The sequence below is a fragment of the Podarcis pityusensis genome, assembly GCF_964106645.2.
Source record: "Podarcis pityusensis genome assembly, chromosome: 1".
Classification (NCBI taxonomy): Eukaryota; Metazoa; Chordata; class Lepidosauria; order Squamata; family Lacertidae; genus Podarcis; species Podarcis pityusensis.
In genome coordinates, this window is record NC_138028.1 from 91,279,397 (window position 1) to 91,306,407 (window position 27,011).

General features: G+C 44.8%; 1 long non-coding RNA gene across 1 annotated transcript in view; it reads right to left on the reverse strand.

Moving 5' to 3' along the window:
* The window catches only part of LOC308479250, a 199,777-nt gene extending 174,005 nt beyond the window's left edge, over positions 1-25,772 (reverse strand). The window contains exon 1 of the long non-coding RNA XR_013987579.1: positions 25,736-25,772. This is a non-coding gene — a long non-coding RNA (uncharacterized lncRNA). The remainder of the gene's footprint in view (positions 1-25,735) is intronic.
* Between the last annotated feature and the right edge of the window lie 1,239 nt (positions 25,773-27,011).

Consider the following 27,011-nt stretch of genomic DNA (forward strand, 5'->3'; position numbering starts at 1 on the left):
TAAAGCAGCAATTAAAACAGGAAACTCAGGTCGAGAGAGATCAAGGGAAATCATTTGTTGCACAGGGAATCTTGGGCTGTGGCCACACAGGTGCATCTCCAATGCAACCGCTTGGGGCCTCTTCAAAAAATAATTTGCAAACATAAGAACCACAGCAGCAAGGGATCTTCCCACATGGTGTCAAAAGCACTCAGACAACATAAGAAGAGCTCTGCCACATCAGGCCAGCACTCTGTTCTCACAATGGCCAAGCAGATGCGCATGGAAAGTGCGCAAGCAGAACCTGAGGGTAACAGCACTCTGCCCACCTGAAATTACCAGCAACTGGTATTCAGAGACATAACACCTCCAACAGTTGAGATAAAATGCAGCCATTATGGGTAGTAGCTATTGATAGTCTTGTCCTCTATTTAACTTCCTAACCATCTTTTCAAGCCATCCAAGTTGGTGGCCATTGCTGCATCTTGCTATACCTTATCTGCCCGTAGGCTCAGGTTAATCTTCCACTGGCCGGCTTCACTGAGTGTTCTTGTGGTACTGGATAATTAATACTAATTAAGAGATAGGGGGTGTTCCTGCAGTAGTGGAAGGATCCACAATGGATTTCTACCAAAGTTATCCCTCCTAGGAATCAGGGCAGTGTTGGAACTGTGTTATGGATCTTTCCCATCCACAGGGCTTGTGACATAATCTTTGTTAGGTGGCAAGGAGCTATACTACAGTGGCTCCCACACAGCACAACGTTAAAATGTTTAGCAGTAGATTGAAGGATATGGAGAAAACATCAACACATTATAGAGCCCCACAGTTCTCTGCGATAGATGGGGCACCATGCAACAGTATCTTTCCGAAGACCAGCTAGTGAGCTCATGGCCGAGGCAAGAGTTCCCAGCTGTAGTCTTCCTGGCTCACGGCTCACTATACTACAGCAGCTTGACTAAATTTCAGACATTCATCTTGATTAGCCTGTTTCGTATCAGAAAGAATACTTCATTGTGAATTCTTCTGCGCTAGAGAGATATTCAACAATATATGTGTGTGTGCGTTCAGGAACAGTTTTCTGCACTGGGATCAAGTGCAACATATCATATCTGGTAATAATGCACACAAAGGGACACCAAATTCCAAGGAAATAAATTTCTTCCTAGCAGTCAAAATGACATTGAGTCCAGGGAGGCATGCAGAGAGCCTTGAGTGCTTAAAGCTTATCTGGGCAATGTTCCTCTTATTGGATATTTATTAACTGACATAGATTCAGGACAATGCACATTATGACGGGGGTCAGTGTCACTTTGGGATTTGTCAAGAACTGATATGTGAAGATTCTGAAAATGTTCAGATTCGACACAGCTATGCTCTTGTTACAATCCTAACAGATGTCTCAATTTTTAATATATACTCATTCCAGTCCAACCATCCTGTGTAAATGCCACTGCTGAGGACTTAATAAAAATATTTTAACAGCAACAACAACAACAATTTGATTTCTTACCTGCCCTTCACCATAAGGTCCCAGAGTGGGCTACAGCAATTTAAAATTCAATATTAAAAACATTTTAAAACAAATTACAGTTAGAGGAATAGGATGGCTCCTGAAAAAAAATATATACCTCAAGTGTCAAAGGCCAGGATAAAAAGTTGTGTCTTCAGGATATGACAGAAGCTATTGAAGGTAGCGGATATACGGCTGTGGGGAGGCAAGTCCACAACTTAGGGGCTGCCACAGAGAATACCCTTTCCCAGGCCACCACCCCCAAACTTCTGGAAATGGTGGAATTAGCAAGATGGCTTCTTGGCTGCTCTTGATACCTGACACTGTCTGTGGGGAAAGAGGCAGTCATTCAGATATTTGGGGCCTGGGTTGTTTAGTGCTTTAAACACTAATGTGAGCACCCTGAATAAGGCCCAGAAACAGCAACCAATGTAGCTGTTGTAAAACAGGGTTTTTACGAGTTGTAAATGGAACCCCAGCCACTAATCTGGCTGCTGCATTTTGAGCCAGTAGAAGCTTTAAAGTGATCTTCAACAGCAGCCCCATGTATAAACCAATTCCTGACTGACAAGAAGACATCTCCTCTTATTCCTTGACTGCTAAGATCACCCAGCATGTACTCTTTGGTGATGTGCTCTGTTGAAAGCTTTTTGAAAGTCCAACTACGCTACGTCAACCAGATCATCTCTATCTATATATGCTTGTTGACACTCTCTTTTTTTATTTTTTTTATTTATAAATTTTTTCAAATATAACAATAAAGGAAAAACATTCCATTCAAAATATACATCCAAATCTAATCTTTCCACTTTCAGACTTCCTTCAGTCTATCTGGAAATTTTCCATATTATCACAATTAATCACATTTCTTCCATCTGTATTGTTTTTTTTAATCCATATTGGTCTTAACCATTATTATAAAGCAATATTTCTTTCCGTTATTATCACAGAGCTTCTTGAAAGCCTACAAACGTTAATTGTCCTTCACATATATTTTTAATATACTCTGTAAATTTATTCCAGTCTTCGGTAAATCTTTGGTCTCGCCGGTTCCGAATTCTCCCCGTTAGTTTGTCTAATTCTGCGTACTCCATCAACTTCATTCTCCATTCTTCTTTCGTTGGGATTTCTTCCTGTTTCCATTTTTGTGCCACCAAAATTCTTGCCGCTGTTACTGCATATAAAAACAACTTCTCATCCTTCTTTTTTATATCATTTCTTAATATTCCTAACAGAAAGGCTTCTGGTTTCTTAACAAAAGTGTATTTCAACATTTTTTTCAATTCATTGTAAATCATTTCCCAGAAACCTTTCATTTTTTTACATTCCCACCATATATGGTAAAATGTTCCTTCTTTCTCCTGACATTTCCAACATTTATTACTAACTTTATACATCTTTCCGAGTTTTACTGGTGTTACATACCATCTATATAACATTTTCATAACATTTTCTTTTATTATAGTACATGCAGTAAATTTCATTCCTTCTTTCCACAGTCTTATCCACTCGTCAAATTGAATATTATAACCAAAATCTTTGGCCCCACTGAATCATTGCAACTTTAACCTCTTCATCCTTAGTATGCCACTCAAGTAATAATTTATACATTTTAGCTTGTTGACACTCTCAAATAACTCTAATAGGTCAATGAGACATGTTGGCTTTGCTCCAGTAAGGCTTGTTCTTCTATATGCTTTGTTATTTCAGCTTTAACAATACTTTCCACCAGTTTTCCTGGCACAGATGTTAAGATAACTGGCCTGTAATTTCAAGGATCCACTCTGGATCCCTTTTATTGGTTTCATAAGAAACAGATATAACTGAGATTTGTTTGCTTCAGTGGTGCAGGATGCATAAGCAGGTATATTAAAAATTCACTTTACTACTCAAGGTGGGCAGAGAGCTCTGTGTATACTTCCCTTTTTGCATGCACAGTCCAAGGCTGTCTCCTCTTCTTTGCAAAAGATTGGCAAGTCCCCTCAGGCAGGCTTCAAATTGCAGGATGTGTTTTAGCTTTTCAGTCAGCCCATCTCCCTTAGCATCTTCTGCCTATCATCCTTATCTAACATTGAAATTACAGGAAGTGTCATGGCATTCCAACAAGAAGCTGCTGCCAGCGACTTTAGATGCTGCACAAGCATATGCAATCTGTGGCTTGAAAAAAAGTCTACTGTTCATACCAGCAAACAGGTAGAAAAGGAAGAATAGGGAGGAAGGGGAATTGCTGTATAGCTGCAATCACTAAATGTTCAGTTTGTTAACAAATGGGGGTGGGCAATACGCTCCCCCACCTTCCATTCATCTTGGACACTAATAAGTGGCTGGTTCTTTGCTTCAAAAATGACTCTTGAGAAGGGATTTGAAATGAGGGATTTAAACAGGGATTTGAAACATTTGGTCACTAGCTGATCAGCTTCTCCAGTAATGATAGCTGAGCTTTATCTTACAGATCTTGCGCTAACTCCCAAGTTTTGATCCAGCATTGTTTTCTGGAGATAAGCCTCATCTATGGTTAAGTATGCTCCTGTGTGTTACCTGTAATGAACAGGGCTGGGTGTGGGTTTGAGGGGAGCCTTGTAACTGTGATCCAAATCAATGGACCTAGCAGCAGCTGGCAACTAAAAGCTGCCATTTTAAATATCCCACGATGCCTCTAATGTAGTGTGAGTCTAGGGCATTGGGACTGCCATTTTCCTCAGTGCTCCAGAGTGACGTTACATTGGGGGTATTGGAGAAAATTTAAAATGGTGGCTCAGCTTTCCAGGGCAGGAGTGAGAGCTGGTGAGTCCTGTTCTGGGGATGAGTGGGGTGGAGTGAGGTGGGAAAAAGCTAGTCTGGGCAGCAGCATGAAGGTGTGCAGCCCATAAAGGATGGGCTTGTGTCAGTCAACAGCAAAAGGAGGGAATGAGCAGCTCTGATTTCTTTATCTTTCCCTGTGTGTTTTTGCTGGGGGGGGAGGGCTAATGAAGGAGAAGCAGTTAATCCCAGTTTGATAGCCCACCTACCCACCCCTGCCCAAACCAACTGCCCCACTTGCCTGTCAGACTACTAGCCAGCACTACCAAAGGGGCAAGTTGAGCTGTCTCCCCAAGCAAATGCATGTGCCCCACTTTATTGTTTATCCCTTTCCTGGTGCCTTTACAGTACAATCTGTTTCATAGCTGCAGTCCAGACCTCTGCATGGTTACTCAGTCAGGCTTACTTTCAGGTAAGCGTTTAGAGGGCGGAGGCCTTAACTTTCTCTTGTTTTTCTGAGAATGTCTTTTCACATTGTTGATGCTGTTATAAACCCTTCCTCCCAAAGGGGCCTTCCTTACACTTCTTCTTTCACGCACCCTTTCTTCGTTCTCTCACTTTGTTTCTCATTCCTCCCACACTGTCTTTTTCACTTTCTTCCTGCTACATCCCAAGTCTGCATTATTTTTACTCATTAAGTAAGGCTTGCGGAACTGATTGGGACTTACGTAGGGAGCTCCCAGGCTGCTTGGTATTTTGTGGGTAGGATTCCTTAGATTCATACCAGACAATTAAGGCTGTGTGATTGAAAATGATTGTACAACAAGCCTCCTTCCTCTCACCCCACCGCTTCCATCATGGGTGTTTTATGGTAATGAACATGATGGGAGGGTGTACTGTGTACTGTGAAGTGGTGGATAACATTTGCTTGATGAAATGCCATTTGACCTCCCTGCAGACAAATCAGCACGGATGCTCAATATGCAGCTGATGCTGTCCAACCTCTCAGCAAATTTTAGGCAAACAAATCACAATGATGCTCAATAAACAAGTTCCCCGGAAGCGGCCCTTCATGCCTTTATTCCTGCCTCACAGTTGTTTCATTTTTATGATTCACCTGCATTCCTTGAAAAGGATTATTTTTTTCCTACCTTTTTTTTTAAAAAAAACAAGTATCCAGAGATACAGTGGTGCCTCGCAAGACGAAATTAATTCGTTCCGCGAGTTTTGTCGTCTTGCGATTTTTTCATCTTGCGAAGCACGGTGTCGGAAAAGTTTTGGAAAAGCTTCAAAAATCACCAAAGTCTTTAAAAACCTCAAAAAAGGCTACCACACTGCATTCTATGAGTTGCTCCTCGAAGTCAAGTTGCAACTGTATTAACGGTGTTAAGAAAAAGGAAACAAACTTGCAAGACGTTTCCGTCTTGCGAAGCAAGCCCATAGCGAAAATCGTCTTGCGAAGCAGCTCAAAAAACAAAAAACCCTTTCGTCTAGCGAGTTTTTTGTCTTGCGAGGCATTCGTCTTGCGAGGTACCACTGTACCCATACATTTTGCTTTAAACCATTTCTTCAAAGGTCAAACCCTCTCTCTGCATGCAAAAGAGCATTTGGTCCTGAAAAAACAACAACCTCGTTCTCTTAACCTAGGCATAGGCAAACTCGGCCCTCTAGACTACAACTCCCATGATCCCTAGGTAACAGGACCAGTGGTCAGGGATGATGGGAATTGTAGTCTCAAAACATCTGGAGGGCCGAGTTTGCCTATGCGTGTCTTAACCAATACTTTTGAACACCATGTAAAGTGTAAACAATACATCCAGCAGCTCCATAGGTGCTAGGACTAGGCATTTGGAAGTGATGAATCTACAGGCTGAAAACACACAATACATCACATGGACAGTGTATTAGTTGAAAAGCTACTATGTGTTTTCTGCACAATTTCCCTTCTTTCCCACAAGATGAGAAGATGGTAGATGTCACCAGGATTTATTTAATTTGGACACGGTCCAGGAAAAATGATCTGGCTCTCAATTCTCCAGAATGACAGTTATCTTAATTTACTCTCTATATATAGTGCTTTAGATCTTCATGAGCCTTATGAAAACGTGATAATCAAATACTTTTATCTTGAGCTTGTGTGCACTTGAATGGGAGAGCTACAGTCTCATCTCTGATCTATAGATAGGACTGGGAAGGACATGTCTAAAACTGTTGGAAAGCTGCTGTGTACCCAGTACTAAGTTAGATGGTTCAGTAGTAGGACAGAGTCAATGAGGGAAAGCCTAATAGGCGGGAAAAGTTTATTGGAACCCTACTTCCATAGGGAAGCTCTGGATCACGGTATTTGTATTTAGATGCTAGGGCTGCCAACTTTCTTAATGGCCCTCATTCTGTCTCAAGAGCTGCTTCTAAATGGGCAAGTTAAAGAAGTCTGCGCGAACGGTTTCTGAAACAGGTCATGCACCGAGCACTGGGGGGGGGGGGGAGTATGACATCAAACTGGTCTGCTTCACTGCACTGCGAACATCCTGAATTCTCCCTTAATTAGAATAGATCTATACCGTTCAGTGTTTTAAAACAATTAGCATAGGCTAGAGGATTCCCGTTACCAATTTAGTGACTAATTAGGTAATGGTCATTGGCACTGCAATTACCTATTAGGAGCAGGCAATTTGTGGAAGGGTTTTTTTGATGTGTCAAGCTGCAGGTGCAGATGGCGTATCAGCAGGACTTCTGCAACATGGTACCGCAAAGTATTTTAATTAGCCATGTGACCTTGATCATGGTTAAAATGATGTGTTCATATTCTCTTGTTATTATGTAGGGCTGTTGTTGAAGGAGCCTGGCTTATATATCATGAAAACTTCAGAGGCAAACACAAGCTAGTACCAGGGCGCAGCTGCCCCCCCCCCATCAAGTAAATCAATAAAAATAATTACGGTAACTAACTGAGGTTCTGCCCCCCTCCCCTAACATGAAGCCTGCCCCCTAACATAAATCCTGGCTATGCCCATGGCTAGTAGTGCATTCATTTGCCTTGTTGCTAGTTGTTTTATGGCACATTTTGCAGTGACGCTAAGCAAGTCTGGGTCTGGTCAGTTCCTAAATGGGAAACTGCCTAGGAGCCCCATGTGCCTCGCTATGAGACCTGTGAGAAAAGAAAGGTGGGATAAACTCAGTAAAGAAAATGAATAATAAAAAAACCAAGTTCCAAAGTATTTTCATGTCGCTAGTTTTAAACAGGGAGGATATTTTCACATAGCCTACCTGTGTAGAGTTGTGGTAAATGTTGGGCTAGGCTTGGCAGACCTATGTTCCAATCCTCACTCAGCTGTGAAGTCTACTAGGTAGCCTTGGGCCAGTCAGGTTCTCGTGAGATTGAAATAAGGAGAGGGAGATCCATGCACATGCGCTCGAGGTCCTTGAAGAAATATAAATATCTATAAATGTACTGATTCCCATGATTATTTACGCATCAACCATATTCTTTGCTTGGATAAAGGAAATTATATCAATAAAAAAAGGGACACAAATGAGTTGTCAGTATTGCAACAGTTTTACCTGAAATGCATAACAGAGTAATGACAGAAATGCTACAGGTATAGTCTTTAAAAAAACTAAAAATACTCCTGGCACTCCCTATTCTAAAGAAAACTATACCTGTTGGTTTTTGAGTTTTTTTTGTTTTTTGCTTGTTTTACAGCTTTTATTTTTTCTCCAATGGAAGCAGGGGGTGGTGCCAGTTTTCCCTTGGGGTGAGGCAAGTAGGAAGTGTTTGCCATAGCAAACTCAGTTTAAATAAATGTGGTCAGAATGATAATTTCCAGTCCCAGCTGATGTGCAATTAAAGATGACTCATCAAGAGACACCTGCTTTGCTTACTTCTGCCAAAACAGAGTGATGTGCTACATTTTCCAGGCCACCTCCCAAGACAAAAATGAGGTACCTTTTCCATAACCAAACTACCAAAGCCCATGCAGTTAGACTGGACAGACCCTTGTTAGAAATAAAGCAAAATAAAATCAAAACAAACCCCCAAAGGTACAAAGCTGATGTCAGAAAGAAAGAAATCATAACTGGCAAAGCAGTATGCCAAGATGGTACTCTTCATCTTGGAAATTTAAGCTTCTGGCTGCAATGTGCTGCACAAGTTTCATTGAACTCAGTGTGGTTTACAGCTGAGTAAGCATGCTGAACTACACTGTTAGACAGGCAATATATAGTTTATTTAAAAAGAAAGAGTTTGCCTGCTATATCACCTGCATGAGGATCTTTGGTCACAGACACCAAAGAGGAACCTAAAGCTCAAAGACGGATCTAGGGGAGCATGATTGGTTTGGTCAAACCTGGTGCAGTGCTTCTGGGGCGCTGCAGCAGGTGCAGTGACTACAAAGTCCAATGGAAGGTGAGAGGTGGGGGGCGGGGATTTTGGAGTTGCACAGGGAGCCACTGAAATTTGAGAGTCCTAGGTCCACTACTGTAAAGGTCTATGTAAAGTCTGGAAATGTGATTGGTGAGTGACAGTTCTACAGGGAGTTTGGAGAGTGGGCTTACTTCTGCACTAGTTCTATTCAGCCATTGCTTTTCTCCGAGTGACTTGGAGTGAAAATTAACTGAGCAATTCCACCTAACACTTAACAGAGCCACATATTTGCAAGCAAAGCTTGATCTCATGGCCATGCTCATTCTACAGTGTTTATTCAGAACAAACAGTGCAATCCAAACCAAAAACCACCAGCATCTATTGGTTTGGAATGGGCAGATCTTGGGCTGTTCTGGCTCAGCTAACTGGTGTAACTCCCTCATCCCAACTCAGCCAATAGAACTTTGAAAACCCATGTAGTCTAGGTAGGTGAAAATCCATCAAATGCGATAACTGCTTTGGCTGGAGTAAATGTTTGTAATGGTTCTTTTTGTCAAGACAGCCATTTGGCATCACTGTCTTTTGATAAATATCAACACATGCGTGCAATTTTTTGGAACAAATGATAATACAAAGTGCAATCTAACAGAGCATTGTTCACAGCCCATTTTTTTGAAAGAAACTTGTGGAGCACACATGTTCAAAATGAACAGCAACAGCAGCAGAAAATTGTAAATTCGACCATTATGAGATAATCCTCAATTGACATGACATCCATCTGTGTGGCAAAATAACTAAATAAAACCCAACATGAATACACTGAATCAGCATGCGTCATATCTTGCAGAGTGATTTGTGGTTTTAATTGCCTATCACAATCAGTGGATTTGTGCATTAATAACATTATGAGGGGTTATGACTTCCTAAGCAGCTCTGGAACCGAAAAGCTGCTACTTAGGTTTCAATCCTGATTCCGTCTGTGGGCTGCCCGTCTTTGGATTATCACTATATTATGTAATGTTCTCCTCTTCATTTCCTTCCTGTGTAATTAAGATGTAGAGATAACTAAATGATCTAGCCTTCAAGTGCAATCCTGCACAAAATTGAGTCCAATCAAGTGGACCTATTTGCACAAAAGAACAGTGCACATATATTTTATTTCATTTGCTTGAAGTTGGAAACAGAACAATTCATTCCCTGGTTTATATAATTTTTGTGTGTGTGCGTAAAAGAAATGAGGTTTAAAATGCAAAGTTGAAAGCAGTAAAATAAAATCCATAAAATCCATTTGTAATGAAATACATGAAATTCTCCAACCCTACTCCAAAGAAATATACCCATTTTGTGTTTTTAAAAAAACACTGAATTTTCCCTAAGGCTCACCATCACCATCTGGTGTCACATTGTATATTGCACTTAAAACGTTTTATTTGCCGCTGTTTAAGACTTCAAGCTAGTGCTGTGTTCTATGTGCCTTATCCCAGGCCTGTGCAATTTGTGGCCTATATGGGACAACATTTGTGGTGAGTTGTTAAACACTTAGGAGTTCATCTAGTTCATGGCTGGTGGGGGAGGACCAAGATGTTTCAGCACCTGAGGTGAAATGCCACCCTGCTTCTCCTTGCAAAACCTTGCCACTAGAAATGAGGGAGACTCCCTTGCAAAGCCTTTGCACCTCACAGGGCTGGAGGGAGCTTTGGAAAGCGCTTCTCCTTAAGGGAGCAGAGATTCAGCAAGGGCTTCTAAGAAGAATCCCCTTTCCTGTCTGGCGGCACAGCTTTGCTGCTGGTCCCTCTTTGCCTCCAGGGGCAGGGGAGCCGGGCAGCAAGCTGGGTGGCGAAACCCTGTGCAGCTGCCAAAGCTCCCCTTACCTAAATTGGTTCTGCAGCTGAGATTGGTGGGCCCATCATGAGCGTGCTGTCTCTTCTCTTTTCACCACCTGAGGAAGCTGCTTCACCCCGCCTCATGGGTGGGCTGGCTCTGATGGGTGGAGAGATATACTCAGTTTGGTACTTCAGACTTTTAAAGCCTGCCATATCCTTAGCATATAGTTTCCAGTACGTGAATGAGCATAACCGATTGTTTTATGTCTGTGCTGGTTAATCAGAATTGGCTCTCTGAGCCCAGCCCACTCAACACTGATATCGTTCCTCTTTCCTTCTCTTTCTGTCAAGCTTTCTGGAAGCCTCTGGAGGGCAACTGTGAGAAAGAAGATGCTAGATTAGCTGGACCTTCTTAGGCACATGCATGCCATCAAATCAAAGTGCATGTCCTCCTCCAAATAATCCTGGGTTCTGTAGTTTATCCTTCACTGAACTACAGTTCCCATCACACTTAACAAACTACAGTTCCCAGGATTCTCTGGGGGAAGCCATATGCTTTAAATGGAACTTAAATGTGCTTTAAATATATGGTGCTGGTGTGGCCTGTGTTCTGTCTAGGCTGTATGTCAGGCACACTGGCTTTGCTCTATTCTCCACTAGTATGATTATGTGCTACATTATGAGGAGGACAGAGACAGATAGACTCTAATCTGCCAGGCCTATGGGTAGTGAGATTTCTGATCCATATAATAATAATATATTTTGTCCTGATGAGAGCATTTGATCATGTATCATAATTTAATGTTTCATTTCTGTGTTATAATTATGTTGTATAATCTGGAACTATTACATTAACGCTCTAAGCAAAAACAATTCCAACTTTCATATAGCATTTATATTCTTGTGAATCAAAATGTCTAAACAAATCCGATATTATTATGAATATGTGTGCAGATAGACAGATAGACAATTTTCCAGTTCCATTTAAGAGGAATTCCTTAGGGATTATTGTAAAGTCTATATATCAGCAGCAGTTCCGTGGGTTAATTCAGATAAAACGGGCTCTTATCAGATTATTAGCCACATTAGGCAATTACATCCTTATCTCTTAGTAATGATTCTCGCAAGCTTGGTGCTTATTTTTCCTCATTAGCAGCAGCTAATTCCTGATTAAGATCCTTTGCCTTCCGTACAATAAACCGTTGTATTGGATTTGCTACATAAATGGGGAAACACCTTGCACCAGAGACTAGCCAGCTGTAATCCAACTTGGAAAATTATACCTCCTCCATTATTTATGGAGGTGTGGAAATAACAGTGTTGCCTTGCTTTGAATAAGAACATGTACTGTAGAGTGATGGGAGTCATGGATATTAAAATCTATGTTCCAAATGAAACAAAATCACACACACAAAAATTAAACCTGATTTTTTGTATTTATGGTTTGCAGAATATAATTTATATGCTTATGTAGTTTAAGGAAATGATTGTGTTCTTATGTGGAATTCATTCCTAGAAGATGCATAGCTATTTCACACATGCATGCACATAACTAGATCTCTCTATTCTTAATTACTGTATTATTAGGGGTAGTTCACACCAGCATGTTTGTCACTTGAGGATTTTGACATCATGTGATGAGTTGCATGGATGAATGGACCATCACAGCTATAACACCACATTTCTTCTCAGATTGGGCAATGCTTTTCACCTGGGAATGGGTTTACACATTCAGATGGCAATAAGCAAATGGACATAGGAAGTAATGGTAATGCAGCTTTGCTTTGAATAAGAAGATAGACAACTATCTTTAAAAAACAACAACCATGTTTCCAGTGGGAAAAGACTGCAAAACAGTCCAAAGCATACATATACATGATCTTGCAGATTCTAAAACATCAATGTATATTCACCCTTGATGGGTGCCAGTTGAATGTGTGAATGCCTTCTGCTGAAAGGCATTGTTTGAGGTGATATCGAAACCTTTCTGTGGCTTTACAGATGTGATGATCCACAATAGTTGTGCCAGGTGCCCCCATGTGGTGAGATCTAATGGGTGGCTCCCATGCAGCGGGCGTCCTGGTGATAGTGAAATACTGTAATTGTTAAACATTTTGATGTAAGTTGCTCTGAGAACCCTGGTTATTGAGCAGCACAGAAATGAATGTGAATGAATGATAGATAATAAGCATACACATGGGATGGCCATGACTTATATGGTTTTGAAAGAGTTAGACAAGAACATAGGTCTGTGAAACCATACTGTTGAAATAACAACAATAAAGTGGCACACAGGAAGTTGCCTTACATTGGTCCATTTAGCTCAGCAATGGCTGCACTAGTGCAGCTGCCTCTGTCAGGTATAAAGTGGAAAGAATTCACAGATTGCATATGCAGAACCATGATAACTCCGTGATCATTGAGCAAATATCTTGGGGAGCGCTGTTCAAGGGTGTCAGAAAGAAGTTCAAGAAAGCTGACTGGAAAGAGCCCAGCACTAGCTTTAGACATTGTAAACTATGAATTGGGGAAGACTTATTTTCTCTTAGGGCTGAATGTATCAAGCTCAATTTGAGAGGCAGCTACCATTCCCATCTGCTTATGGACTGAAGAAAGCGTATCTGAGATGCCACATCTAGGCCTTGAGAGGGATTCTGAACCTTTAAGTTTTACATAGCATCACCTGCAGTGACCATTTTTCCATCATAGCAGGGAAGAAGCTTGACCTGTTGGATATTTCCCCTTTTCTGTGCAAACCTCCAGGGCAACCTGTAGTACAGTCAAGGTGAAACTGGCAACAGGATTTGGGAAAAGCTGGTATTTGAAACACGTTTCACTAGATTTGCACACACAGGGAAAATATTGCAATTCATTTGTCAGTAAGGATGTCTTTAACCCTCCTTTGTGCCACCAAATTGCTTTGAGGCAGTCTGATAAAGGAGCCAAGTTTCTGGTGTTTGTATTTATTGTCCTTTTTCTTCAGAAGCATACCTGCGTCAGTGCTCACTGCAGCTGCTTTAAAGCCATCAAACAGATACTCATCCCATAAACTGGATCTGTGTTTACCTCCAAAAACACACATTTTTTGGCAAAGCTCCATTTTATGAAGACAGTCTGGTGGGACAAGAAAAAGAAAAAAAAGAATCCCCAACAATATAACAAAGCAAGTAAACATGTCTCTCTGGTAAGGCTTTCTGCTAAGCTCCAGTCTTGGCTCCTGGTTAAATGAAAATGAAGGTGTGGCATGATAAATGGCCAAGTTTCAGACTTGGCCTCGAAGACGATTTCACAGTTGCAAAAGATACACAGTTTCCTTTCTGGATTGACATTTTTTAACAAGGACATTTCTGAAATTCACTCCCAACACCTGGGAAAAGAGGCTCTGAAGAAATAATGTTACCATTTGAGGCGGGTAGCATCTTATGACAAAGGGGGCATTGCCTACCTTGTCCCATTGATTTCTGTGGGGAAATGTACTTATTTTTTTGGGAGGGGGTGTTGAGAGAAGCCACCTTAAAAGTGCACAGAATATTTATTTTATTGAGCCCAACACATTTTAGATCTGTGAATCTCCTTCAGCGGCACTATAAAAATAGGGTTGTATACAATACATTGTCAAGATATATATGTCTCTCTCTCACACACACATTCACTATTGGGGCTTTTGCTACTCCCCTCCCCACCAATTCTTTCTCTTTAAGGCAATGAAAGAACCCATGCTTATTCTTATCTTTGTACAAAAAAGCACATGACTAAAGCAGCTGTATTTTGGCTGGGATAAGGTCAGCCTGTGCCAATTTCACCAGTGATAAATGCGGTTTCATAAACATAAATACGAAGTAGCCATAATAATTATGACCTGCTTCTTTCCTCAGATGTTTTAGGATGTTTTTCATGCTCATATACTAAATGAGCCACACACACAGTGGTGCCATCCACCACACTCTGAATATAAATCATTGGTTCATTATTTATTTCTATACTCCTGTACTTGATATACATGATTTTGAGGAAAGTAGTGTGAGCAGTACATTGTATTTTCCCCAAACTGAAGATGAGACATGGGTGAAGGCGGGAGAATACAATGAAGACATTTGGGTTGTAACTCTCTCATCCTCTCCAGGCCTGGTCTTAACCATAGCTGACAACTTACAGATTTGAAAATAAGGGACCAGCAGCCAAAATAAGGGACCTGCAGCCTCACCTGTTCCAGGCACTCCAGTCTTCCTGTCCTCCTGCAGTCTGGTCAAACTCATGCTGGTAGCTTCAAGAACACTGTCCAACCAACTTTGTAACCAGAGGTTCAACTGAATAGAATCTGAATCACATGTACCACAAGGCCTATGCAGCCTCAACTTAAGATGGCTCCCCGGCCTGGCTTTGCACTGCAAAGTTTGCAGCAGCACGTGCACCAAAATGGCGTCCAGCATTCAAAAAACCCCTCAGCTTGCATTAACTAGCCACACACAAGGCATGCAAGCTCCACCCCCCAGTCGTTCTTAGAACTTCTTATTGGGTGAGCAACACAGCCAAGCAACACAGTTGGAGCCTCCCTCCTCCCTGGCCGGCAGGGAGGGAGGGAGAGGAGCTGCCTCCTTTGAAATTTAAGGGACATAATTTAAGGGACATTTAAGGGACATCCATCAATAAGGGACAGCAGCGGGACATGGCGCTGGAATAAGGGACTGTCCCTTCAAATAAGGGACACTTGACAGCTATGGTCTTAACTACTGACAAGCAGTGAACTACTGATAGGCATTCCAATGAAATCTACCCATTCAGTGATTTTTAACCATTTTAATCCTTGTAGTGAAATAACTCCTTCCTTCAGTTTGTGATTCAGTGCCATGTTTTCTCTTGGGTGGGTGATTTGATAACTGCAACAAGTGCAGCCCTTTCTGGGAGCCAATAGTGGGACATTTCCACATCTCAGACTGACTTACAAATCGGTGCCTCCACCTTCCCAGGTTTGAGACAAAATTACTAGGAGACTGTGTTTTTCTTCTCTCTCCCAACTGGAACAACAACACTGGTTGTTTGTTTTTTTCACTAGCAGCTTACATATACCAAAACTACAGTGCAGCCAACCTGTTCCTGACTATACAACAAAACCGGTTAAAACATGCAGCAGGGGAAAAAGGAGGGGGCAAAACATGAGGCTAGGAGGCAAGATCTATCAGTCTAGTGGCACCAGAAGCAGAAGCATGGGAAGCGAACATGGACCCTATCATTATGACCTGGTTTGAGGCCATCAGACTGAGGACCCTGGAGTTGGGGACCCCGGAATTGGGTTTCTATGGAGTTCATAAGCTCAGTGATTGGGGCATATCTCCAGTTACTGAAAGTTCTGGGAGAATTAATTTGGTTGCACTTCCCCTGTTTATCCCTCCCCAACTAATGTGTCTGGGTAACGGCCATTCTCCAGGTAAGGATGGGGAAGAAATTGGTTTCATTTTGCATTTAAAAGTGAACCTACTTCATTTGCACTTTCCAAAACAATACACAGCCATCCTTCAAAATTTGCACTTCTCTGAAGTTCTCTAGTCAAATAATGTGCACATACTTGCATATACTGGGATAAAGTGAATATATTAGTGAGGATTATATACATAAGTGCATTATATATATATGGGGAAATTGCTTTGCATATTGGGCAAAATTGCATACTAAAATGTGTATATTTGGATAAATTCACATTAAAATGCTGGTGAATTTTCATGAGGATTTAAAAAATAATAACAATAAATCACAAACTGATGTGAAAATGCAGAGACCTGAACTTAAGACTGGGAAACTGAGAAACCAAAAGAAACCAAAATTGACAGATTTGCCCATCCCTACCTCCAGGGCAACCAAGGCAGTTTCTGTTCAAACCCAGCTGGGAACCACATTGGAAAGGATCCAAATAAATCAGTTTCATCCAAGAAAGCCTGGATAATACAGAAAGCAGGCAGTTCCAGTGAGAAGAAAACAGTGCCTGGTCAATTCTCCTCACAGCCTGTCAAAAGCACTCCCCCCCCCCCCAGGTTCCCCTCCCCCAAGAAATGTCTACAGTCTTGGGTTTCTTGATATACCACATTGTTTTTGATATGATGCTGTTAAAACAATACCATATTATATATAACTTATTTTCTAACAAATCTGTTATGTACTGAGTTGAATAGGATCCAAACTGAAGCAGTCTGATTGGTCCTAGAACAATAGGATTCAGAATGCAGCAGTCTGATTGGTCCTAGAACAATGCAGCAGTATGATTGGTTGGCAGGAACCACCCAATCCTGCTCCAGATAGAAGTGAATCCACAACCTGATTGGCTTACAGTAGAATTCCAGAATTAGCCAATCATGTGCAGCCCATTGTGTAAATAATGTATATAAAGCAGATACTGTGAGGGGACATTTATTCATTCCTCCTCACCACTATGAGCTGAATAAAGAGCATGAAATCACTTTGCGACTCTGAGTATATTTCACTGGGACGAAGGTGGGATCCCGCTGAGCTGACTGCCACACACAGCACCGCAGCACCGCCAACTGCCGCACCGCTGCCTCGCACCGTGTATCCAGGCTTCAGCTCCGGGGCACAAGGAACTCAGAATGGCAGCCAACAGCAGCTTCTCGCCATTCAACCCAGCATCTGGAGACTGGGAAGCGTACGCCTCCCGTTTCACCTTCCTCCTAGAAGCCAAAGGGGTCACCGACGAAGAAGACGCCAAGAAGAGGGCGATATTCTTCAGCGTCTGCGGAGAGGAGACGTTTGAAATTGCCCGGGCTCTCCTTGCGCCTGAAGACGTCGCTACTGTTCCATACAAAACAATAATGGAACAGCTGAAGGGGCACTTTTCGCCGCAGCCCTCAGTGGTGGCTCGTCGAAATGCCTTCTACGCAAAGCGGCAAGCCCCTGGGGAAACCATAACTGGGTTTGTGACCTCTCTCCGCCAAGCCGCCCGGTTCTGCAACTTCTCAGAGCTGGAGAACATGCTTCGTGACCGCCTCGTCGGTGGCCTGAAGGATGAGAAGCTGCAACGACGCCTCTACGCTAAGAAGGACCTAACGTTCCAGGTCGCTCTGGAGGAGGCCCTGGCAACAGAAGCTGCCGAGAGGTCGACCCAAGAGGCACGGCCGAGCCTGCCATCCCAACCGAGGGTCCACCATGAAGACCTCACCGACGACTCAGGATCCGACAGGGAGGAGGTGCACCGAGTACAGCAGCGCACTCAAGCAGCGCACAGACCACAGCTGCCTCGACGAGAAGGAGGGAACTGCGCAAGCTGCGGGGAGAGTCACGAGAGGAGGACCTGCCGTTTCCGCAACGCAGAGTGCAGGCAGTGCAGAAAATCGGGACACATCGCCCGGGTGTGTCGGGCTCGGCCCACCCGACACCAGGCATCAGATGACCAATCCAAGAGCCCCAGGTCCCGGGGCCCAACGCACCAAGGCAACTCGACGGAGCTCACGGACTTCCAGGTATACCAGTTGCCCCACCCCAACGTAGAGAAAATTTATGTAGAGGTACAGATAGAGGGGGCCCCATGCCGCATGGAGCTTGACACGGGTTCAACTCTATCCATAATCTCGGCAAGGACCTTAAGGAAACTGTGTCCCACTGGGGGTCCCAAACTCAGGCCGGCCCCATTCACCCTCCGGGACTTCCAGAAACGTAAGGTCCCCACAATGGGGGTGGGGACCTTCAGGGTGCAATACCGAGGGCGGACGCGGCAACTGGACTTGCTTGTGGTCAAGGGCCCCTACATTAGCTTACTGGGATTGGCATGGTTTGGACCACTGGGGCTAGCTGTCACCGGGGTGAACCACACTAGCTTACAAGTGGACGTGGACGCCATATGCAAGGAATTTCCAGGGGTTTTCGATGGGAAATTGGGACAGTATACGGGCCCCCCCATTGCGCTACAGCTTGACCCCGCAGTACGACCGGTCAGGCTCAAGGCCCGCCGGGTCCCGTTCGCCTTGAAACCCCGTATAGACGAGGAATTGGACCGACTCGTAGAGCAAGGAGTGCTGGAGCCGGTGCCTAATGCTCCCTGGGAAACCCCAATCGTCACACCCGTCAAGCCTAATGGTTCGGTCCGCATCTGCGCAGACTACAAATGTACCATAAACAAGGCCCTCACGGCCCACGCATACCCAGTGCCAGTGGTCAGCCATGTGCTTGCCACCCTGGCTGGGTCGAAAATTTTTGGCAAGCTGGACTTGGCCCAAGCATATCAACAGCTGCCAGTAGATGAGGCCACAGCAGAGGCACAGACGATTGTGACGCACAGAGGAGCGTTCAGGGTAAAGCGGCTGCAATTCGGTGTCAGCGTGGCACCAGGCATATTCCAGAATATAATGGACTCTCTCCTTAAAGGGATTCCTGGCGTCACCCCCTTCTTCGATGATGTGTTGATTGCCGGCCCCACACCAGAGGAGTTTGAGGACCGCCTCCGCACCGTTCTGCACCGTTTCCAGACGGCGGGTCTCAAGGTGAAGCGGGAAAAATGTCTACTAGGAGTGCCTCAGGTGGACTTTCTGGGATTTATGGTGGACGCAGAAGGGGTCCACCCGACTGGGGACAAGGTACGGGCCATTTGTGATGCCCCAGCGCCCAAGAGCAAGACTGAACTTCAGGCCTTCTTGGGACTATTGAACTTTTACCATTCCTTCCTTCCCCACAAGGCGGCGGTAGCGGAGCCCCTACACAGACTCCTGGACAAGCGGGCCCCTTGGGTGTGGGGCCAGCGCCAGGAGGCCGCATTCCAGGCAGTCAAGGACTTGCTTGTCTCAAACTCGGTCTTGGCACACTTTGACGAGAGGCTGCCGGTGGTGCTAGCATGCGACGCCTCACCCTATGGCATTGGAGCTGTCCTGGGGCACCAACTCCCGGATGGAAGAGAGGTACCGGTGGCGTACTTTTCCCAGACACTCAACACAACCGAGCGGAACTACTCGCAAATCGACAAGGAGGGTCTGGCAATCGTAAAGGGAGTAAAAAAATTCCATGATTTCTTGTACGGGCGGCCCTTCACCGTGGTGACTGACCACAAGCCGTTGCTTGGCTTGTTTGCCCCCGAAAAGCAGACCCCCCAAGTGTTGTCTCCTCGCGTCCTCAGGTGGTCAATTTTCCTTGCCAGCTACCAGTATGCACTGATTCACCGACCTGGGAAGGCGATGGGCCATGCGGACGCCCTCAGCAGGCTACCACTACCGGAAACAGGCCCTGACCCAGCACCTGCACAAGAGGTTATGAGCCTGGAGCTGCTTCCCGACCGCCCCATTCAGGCACAAGAAGTTGCACACCATTCCAAGAAAGATAGGGTCATCTCCCGGGTCCTGGACTGGGTGTGGAGGGGATGGCCCAGCAGCAGCCCCGGGCCAGAATTCGCCGGCTACACAACCCGCAAACATGAACTGTCGGCCCACAAGGGGTGCCTGTTATGGGGAAGCAGAGTCGTTGTTCCCCAGCCCCTCTGCAAAAGGGTCCTCACAGCCCTACACGAGACACATCCAGGGGTAGTAAGAATGAAGGCCCTTGCCAGGAGTTATGTGTGGTGGCCGGGGATCGATGGAGAGATAGAGGCCTGGGTCAAACACTGCCAGGCCTGCCAAGAATCCCGCCCAGATCCCCCAAGGGCCCCAGTCCAGTCCTGGGAGTCCGCCCGAGCACCATGGTCACGCCTGCATGTGGATTTCGCTGGCCCCTTTCAGGGGAAAACATTCTTCATAGTGGTGGACTCCTACACCAAATGGCTAGAAGTCGCCCTGGTACCGTCCACTTCCACGTCCGCAGCCATCCGGGTACTACGCAGGCTGTTTGCAACCCACGGGCTCCCTGACACTCTCGTCTCAGACAACGGGACTGCATTTACGTCAGGAGAATTCCAAACCTTCACAGCGCAGAACGCCATCCGCCACATCCGTTCGGCGCCGTTCCACCCTGCCACCAATGGCCAAGCAGAACGCATGGTGCGGACCACCAAGGACACCCTTCGCCGCATGACGCAAGGGGACTGGGAGTACCGCCTTGCCACATTCCTTCTAGCACAGCACAGCACCCCCAGCTCAACGACTGGCCGGAGCCCCGCTGAACTACTAATGGGTCGGCGCCTTGCAATCAGATTGGACCGCCTTCACCCCGATAGAGCTCAGGATGAGGTAGTGGTGGGGGAAGGCAGGAACCCCCGGACCTTCGAGGCCCAGGACCCAGTGTACGCAAAGAATTTTGGGGCAGGCCCAGCATGGGTACCCGCCACAATCACCAGGGTCACTGGCCCCGTGTCGTACGAGGTGCTAACGGATGGGGGGCAATGCTGACGCCGCCACTGCGACCAGATACGGCGACGATTCCCGGGAGAAAACCAGGAGGAGGACAGGTCAGAGGAGTCCCAAGGGAACAGCGGGGCAGTGAGGCCCATAGAGCAGGAGGGGCCAGCAGGAGAGGCAGAATCAGTAAATACAGAGAGGACCCGTGAGGCCGAAAGGACACCGGAACCAGAACCACGACTGAGCGAGCCGGTTGCACCAGACCAAACAGCCGCATCACAGCCAGCATCCTTGGAACACGAGCCAGAACCCGGAGCCCGGACCAGGGAACACCCCAGGCCACAACGCACACGTAGGCCGCCGGCATACCTTGAGGACTATGAATGCGACCTCCCGGGCAGGACTGGAACTTAGAGGGGAGGGGTGTTATGTACTGAGTTGAATAGGATCCAAACTGAAGCAGTCTGATTGGTCCTAGAACAATAGGATTCAGAATGCAGCAGTCTGATTGGTCCTAGAACAATGCAGCAGTATGATTGGTTGGCAGGAACCACCCAATCCTGCTCCAGATAGAAGTGAATCCACAACCTGATTGGCTTACAGTAGAATTCCAGAATTAGCCAATCATGTGCAGCCCATTGTGTAAATAATGTATATAAAGCAGATACTGTGAGGGGACATTTATTCATTCCTCCTCACCACTATGAGCTGAATAAAGAGCATGAAATCACTTTGCGACTCTGAGTATATTTCAAAATCAAAAGCCTGAAAGAGTAGGTTTGGAAACTGCACATACTGTTTCACTTAAGGAGGCAAATTCCCTAAAGATGCTAAACCGCCACAGTAGCTAAGGTCATAATCAGTTTCTGTTGAAGAGAATGGCATTTGTTGAGAACGGTAGGAAAAATGGAACCAAAGATGGATTTCAAAGTGAGTGTTAAAATACACACACAGCATTCCAAATCCCTAACCTGGTGTGCTAGCGGGAGTTTGGTTGTGGCTGAGGTATCACTGCCTGGCTCTGCTCAAATCTGCCAGGCTCCTCGAGCTGGTGGGGTGTGTGGCACCAGCACTATAGAGGCCCCTGCTGTGCCCCCTGAATGGGCAGACAGAAGGTACTGCTAATGGCATCTCCACAGGCAGTAGCTAGCAGAAACCGCCACAACAGAGTGCCTCTGCAGTGAGGAAGGGGCAGAGCTGGGGCAGCCAAGGATCCGCCTGATTCTAAACTGGTCCATTTACTGCCAATGGACCTGATCTGGGCCTCTCTGCTACAGGAGTCATGCTTTCCTGTTTTAACTAATGAGAACTCAGGAAACCACCTTAGACCACATCAGACCCCTTATTCAGCACTGTTGACGCTGACTAGCATTGGCTCTCCAGGGTTTTCAGGCAAAGGTTTTTCGCAACCCTACCTGGAGACACCTGGAGGGAACTTTGGCATGCAAGGTATATATGCTCTGCCAGCTACTGCCCTTTCCCCATAGTGCTGAGCTTCAACTAGATTGTGCCCTGGACAAAAACCACCTTTCATGGCCACCATCAAGAGGTTAACATAGTGAGTAATCCCAGGGCAAAAGGGAACACATAGCCAAAATCCAACACACCCTGAAATAGAAAAATGGGCCTGGATCCTTGCATGAACTCTCTGACGCATTTTGCTATTTGACTTTGTTTTGAGGTTGGGTTTTAGTGGCACCCTAACCTTTAGGCATCTTATTGTTTGTTGTACAAGAGGCAGCTCCATCAATAATGGGCTCAGCTCTGGTTGAATGCGGGCCCTGATTTCAGGGGGTGATAACCCAAGGGAGCACTATAAAGGTATGTGGAAGTCAAACTTTGCAGCACTGGTGATCTAAAGCTAATTGTTTTTATAGCCAATGTAACAAACACAGAGCTTAAGTAGCCTGAACTTTTTGTTTGCTTCAGCCTCACAAAACCTTTGGTTGTAGTCATCGCTGTTTATTTTACGAGGCATTTAATGGGCACCCCCCCCCCCATGCAGTACAGTTAGATGCATAGCCATTCTTCTTTCCCCAAGCTGGGGGAGGGGCACAACTCACGTTTCTATTGCAACTTAAAGCTATTGTGCTCAGCAGAGAAGGTTACCTCTTGTTGGATTGTTCTTTCCATGGTACACTGATGTGTTTGTTCCCGTTTGAACAAAGCTGGAAGAGAAAAGGATTTATGAATTGCTGTTGCTCAAGGGAACTGATTCATGTTTCTCATGATAGCGTTGAATGTAATTTTTGGAAAAAAAGGATTAACCATTTAAATGCTACTTTCTGGGCAAGGAGATCTCTTAGGTTACCTACCCATAAAACCTCAAGGGTATGGAAGGTAGAGGTGCTATAGTATTATTATTATTATTATTATTATTATTATTATTATCTTGGTCTAGGAGCATAGGAAGCTGCCTTCTCCTGAGTCACACCATTTGTCCATTTAATTCCCTGTTGCCTACACTCCAGGATTTCAGACAGGAGTATTTTTGAAGCCTGTGTGGAGATCTCACAGGTGCATTGAGCTTGACCCTGAGCTCTACTACAACGCACACTGAAAAAGAAAAGATGAAGCGGTTTTTAAAAGCTCTTCTTGGAAGAAAGGCAAAAGGAATATAAATATTATTTTCCTGAAATTGCTGGTCTTCTGTGGTTCAACATTTTTCTAACAGCATCATCTGACATTATTCATTCCTAAAGTGTCTTCCACAGTTTCTTCTCAGCACGTGCCTTTCAGCTGCACTTGTTTGGGTTTTCATGACATTAACTGGGTTTCTTGCTCATCATCTTTAAGGGATCTGTGGCACCTGCAGCTTTTCATGCTGCTAGAAAGGGTGGCCTTATTGGTGAAGGAGAAATGCTTGGCCAGCCAGAGGACAGAAGTATGGCATTTTAAGGCAGGGGTTCCAAGGACTGAGGGAGCAAGGAGATAGAAGGAGCAGCAGAAATAGTAAACAGCAAGGAGCTGCCACCATGACTTAGGGCACAGTATGGGAGGAAGGAAAAGGCAGCATTTCCAGGCCTAGCCAAACCAGTGGCAAGTCAAGGCGGGAAAGGGTTAACTGAAGGATGGCCAAGGCTACTTACGCATCTGATGATATGGGGAACCAAGACTGCTTAATTGTACAAATCTCAGAAGGACTCTGAGGATGAGAAGAGCTCTAAACTCAACCAAGTGGAAAGCTTATCAGGTGGTTTCTGAAGGCAAGGGAACTCCTGAGGCACTGAAGATCCCTGGGGTCCATAGTGGGAGGGTGGAAGCTCTCACAATGTCCTAAATTTAATTTTGGGAATGAGGATATAGATACACAACCTGCATAGTCTGCCTCAGCACACAAAACACTTTGGCAGTACGACAGATATATTTCTATTAACAGGTACTCTTCAGCTTTCCATCCCAAAAGAAGGTGGAAATTATTTCCTCCCTTTTGTTCCCTTGGTACTAAATGCCTGAGGTAAGTTAGAATAAGAGATACTGGCATGGCAAAGACACCTAGTTGGTTCCTTAGTGGGGCGGAGATTTGGATTTGTTTTTTATAGCCAAGCCCAACATGCTTGCCACTGAATCTCTTGGGTTCTGAATGTCTGGAAGTAACAGAATTTCTCTCTCTCTCTCTCTCTCTCTCTCTCTCTCTCTCTTTGTGTGTCTTTCTCCCACACCCATATTCACCCACACTCTAGAAGTTGTCCGGTCCACGACAATTTGTTTACCAAATGTGGTTTCACACAGACATCAAAAGCAGATGAAGCAAACCTCCTTTTTTTGATCCTATGCTAAAGTGACTGCTTCAGAAGACAAGGGTTTAAATTTACATGGATCTCTATTAGTTCAGGTTTCATTTTGTCAGTCTCCTGAAAGCAATTCCCAATAACAGCAAAAGAGAGAGCTGCCACATTCGATTTGATACCCTCCAGCTGCCCCTTACACCATGGTTTTCCCCTCCTTTGCCATGCTACAAAACAGTTCTTTGCCAGTTTTTCCACTGGATTTAATTTCTTTTGTTTGAGTGGTTCAGATTGGAATTTTAAATACATACAGAAGCAACCATTAGGCAGATGGCAAAGGGGAAAGAAAGTGCTGTTTATGTAAGGCAGCTTGCTTCCGAAAATGCCCACTCAAAGCAATGTGAGCAACCCCAGATGAGATGGGGCGGGGAGGGAGGTTCATGAATTGTCCATATCCAGAACAAAAGTGTATCGGCATAATATGGGCATGATCTGGGTTTCTAAGACTTGCACCCATTTAATAAGGGATAAACCGCTTCTCTCTCTGTCCTTGAAAATTACACAGTAGTTCCCAATTACGGACCTTGCTTACCAGCCTCCTCCAACATTGGGGGGGGGGGTAGCAGCCAACTCCATTTGTCTGATTGGCCAGCTGGATGTGTTTAGGTACAAAATGGATGACTACTCAGGAAGCTGAATGTTTGCACCACATTTGCTTGCATACCTTCAAAGCAGGGCCTTGTAAACTTATACAAGGACCCTGAATCTATCCCAGTAGTGTATGGCTTTTAAGCACCAGAGTTATGTGCTGACTATACTCTGTTTCCATCAACAGTCTAGGCACAGCATTTTGCATCAGCTGGAGATTCCAGACCCAGGCAAAAGGGTAGCCCCACACAGAATGCATTGTAGTAATCAAGCCTTGAAGTTACATGTGCATGAATCACTGCAGCCAGACTGCAGAATGGGCCATAGTTGATGCACTAGCCCTAACTTCTAAAATGCATTCTTAGCCACTGAGGCTACCGGAACTGTCCCCCTCAGGTTGTTTGGCTGGCCATTGCTGTGGGCAGACATGGAAAGTTTCCATTTCCTACTGTGCATCCATTAGGAATAATAATAATAATAATAATAATAATAATAATAATAATAATAGGTAAAGGTACCCCTAACTGTAAGGTCCAGTCGCGGACAACTCTGGGGTTGTGCGCTAATCTCACTCTATAGGCCAAGGGAGCTGGTGTTTGTCCACAGATAGCTTCCAGGTCATGTGGCCAGCATGACTAAGCTGTTTCTGGCGTACCAGAGCAGCGCACGGAAACGCCGTTTACCTTCCCACCGGAGCGGTACCTATTTATCTACTTGCACTTGACATGCTTTCGAACTGCTAGGTTGGCAGGAGCTGGGACCGAGCAACGGGAGCTCACCCCGTCGCAGGGATTCGAACCACTGACCTTCTGATTGGCAAGCCCTAGGCTCAGTGGTTTAGACCACAGCGCCACCCGCATCTAATAATAATAATAATAGTAATACTAATAATAATAATATTTATTATTTGTACCCCGCCCATCTGGCTGGGTTTCCTCAGCCACTCTGGGGAAGACCTGAGCTATATCCATAGTTTGAGGCTGTAAGGAGAATCACTGAGTCCATTTGCAGCTGCCATCATCTTTATTGCTCTGTAATGCCTCTGAGTTTCCCTGTTTAGCACTGGAACATTTCAACAAACTAAGAAAGCAAACACATCCACACACAAGAGATGCTGGTATCTGCCCCAGCCGATCTTGCTGGGGTGCCTGGGCCCCAGCATTTGCCGCACCATGTCAGGCACTGACGCCAAGCCTGGCAAGACATTTCCCAGGAAATTCAGTGTGCTGTAGTAGACAGCCCACCTACAATTCTCCAGTGACTCATTTTTGGCTCCCAACCTACTGCTGGGGAATTACTGCGGCAGAGCATTCCTCGTAAAATACAACAACAACAACAACAAAGGACAACAATCTTGGCCACTTTTTTCATTGCTAATGAACACACAGTGGGAAATGGAGACTTTCCATGTCAGCCCACAGCCCTGGACACCAAACTTAAAACAGGTGATTTCATTAGCTCCATCTTCGCTTGGCAGATGGAGATAGATTTAATCTGTGTGAGTTTTATTACTGCAAGAAAATAAGTTTTAAACTGACAAAGCATGTCTGTAGTGGGGAGGGTAGAATTATGCACTCACACCTTCAGCATATCTGAAGGTCTGTGCTGGATCCATCTTCTAGACTCCTGCCTACCTATCTATCAGCACACGTAACAAATTAATTCTTTCAGACATATAGAAGCTTTGGTTTATACAAAGAACTCCCACAAGGAGTTGACAAAGGATTTTTTAGAACAAGTCCATCATTTTTTAATTCTTCAAAAGACAGAGGTAAAATGTATTCATTGCATAAGAGATCTATAATTTAGCAGCAGCTGTGCAGCAGCCGCACTGTGTTCTAATGCATTCTACTCTATCAATGATTTTAAATATTTATGGTGTCATCCTGCAGTCATGAAAAAAAAATTAAATTAAACATGGTAAAGGAACAGCTGCCTTTCTGCTCTGATAGGAAACTT